Below are 2,053 nucleotides of genomic sequence, written 5' to 3' on the forward strand. Positions count from 1 at the left end.
TTTTCAACCTTCTGAAATAAAAAGTTGTCTGCAATGCAGTCCAGGAACTTATTGGATAGTCTGTGCCCCGCGGTGTTATTTTCCCAATATGTATCTGGATAGTTGAAGTCCCCCATCACCACCAAATCTTGGGCTTTGGATGATTTTGTTAGTTGTTTAAAAAAAGCCTCATCCACCTCTTCCACCTGGTTAGGTGGCCTGTAGTAGATGTCTAAACCTTGTTTATGCTATTCCTGTCTCCAGTCGTGCTGCACTCATAGGGTGTTAGGTGTCTGTGTATTAGGTGCTAGTGTAAAAAACGCTATGTAGAAGGCACCAGCACCTAGCACCATCAGGAATATAGAGCCTGACCTAAAGCCGACCAAAATCAGTGGGAATTCCCATTCCCATGAACATCAGTGGGTTTTGGATCTGTCCCATCCAGAAGAAGGGTCTGATTCTGCAGGACCAGGATAAGGGTAAAATTCACTTCCCTCACTCAGAAGTCTTCTACTCCATTTGCTTCAACTGAGTTATTCCAGAGATCACTCTGGTTCGGTGCAACTTTGGGGTGTAATGTGATTATAGCCCAATTTATTACATTTTGGGAGACACCTTTGCACCACTGCATCACAAAGCTACATGTTCAGGATATTAGTTAATACAGCACATAAAAGATACAACTTTACTATGGCTATGAAAGGAAAAGATCTGTGTAATTATTTGTGTAAAAAATTGCAGCAGGTTCCCGAGGACATGTTCATTACAGCAAGAATGAGGTGAACATGGAGTTTCTTCCTTGAAAGATGTGACATAAGTGGTGTACTTAAGAAAAGTAATTGATTAAGAAGACTGTCGATAGCAATTCCTTCTATAACACAGGCCTAGCTTGTGGCAGGTAGGCACAGCCCTGCGTAGGGAGACAATGAAGATCTGCATTGTTCTAGAGTTGCACTGCATTTCTGTACCCCTTTTTATGCTCAGAGGGTTGTGTGGTGATCACCTCATTAATCCTCACAACAGGTGTGCAAGGTTTGGTAGCCCCATTTTTGGTAGCTGGAGATACATTTGGGAGGGAGAGTCGTCTGAAGCCACAGGGTAGAGTCAGTGGCACATCCAAGATTATGACTCAAGAGCTCCTCATTCTCAACTCTATGCTCCTTTCTCTAGAACACATTGCTTTCCCCATAGTGCTTTTGTTCCTTAGCTAGGTGAGCATAACTCTGAGAATCCGCTTTCTAGTGCCAATACCTACACTTAAAAGATCAGAATTTGCTTTCTTCAAATATTCTTTAATATTTGCTTCCAATTTTCAGTTTTCACATATATTCCTCCCATTGAAGTCATTGGCTAGACTCTTTGCAGAAAGCCAATACAAAAGGGCACAGACATAGCTATAGTGAATTCAGTTTATCGTCTGAGTGATAATCACAGCAGGTTTGTTGAAGTATTCTCCCAGTTCTAACAAATATCTAGATGGCATTGGGAGGAAAAAAGAACACATGAAATTTAAGGAAAAAGAAATGCTATTAAACATTTAAAACCTTAGTTAGTAATCCATGCAACCTATCTTTCCTGTTACTGCTCATTTACTACATAGAGAGCTGGACTGTCCAGTTAAACAGTGGTCATATGATAACACGATGATTACTGTTTTCTACTAATCTCACTCATTCTCAGGTTTACCATCTTGGCTCTGCTCGCAGTGTCATAATGGTAGGAATACTGGCACTGCCAAACAGATGACATGAGCATCCTTAAAGACTGTCAGGGTACCTTAGAGCTTAAAAAACTGACTACTGGAATGTAACTCCTCAGGTCCATGCAGTAAGCACCACTGCTCTGCACCAGCATCTCTGGACTGTGATTAATCCTGGCCTTTGAGCATCACTCATGTGGAAAGGCTGCTATTACTGCAAAGGGGTGGAGAGGGTCACACATGTGCAGAACAGCGCAAAGAGGCTAATACTCCCTGCCTGTAGTTTATTGATTTTTCCTAATGATGTTTCATCTGGACTTGAGTTTCCAATTTGTGTAACATATACAGTTTAAGTATCATTAAATGGAATTCAGG

The sequence above is a fragment of the Chelonoidis abingdonii genome, chromosome 9 (genome assembly GCF_003597395.2).
Source record: "Chelonoidis abingdonii isolate Lonesome George chromosome 9, CheloAbing_2.0, whole genome shotgun sequence".
Taxonomy (NCBI): Eukaryota; Metazoa; Chordata; order Testudines; family Testudinidae; genus Chelonoidis; species Chelonoidis abingdonii.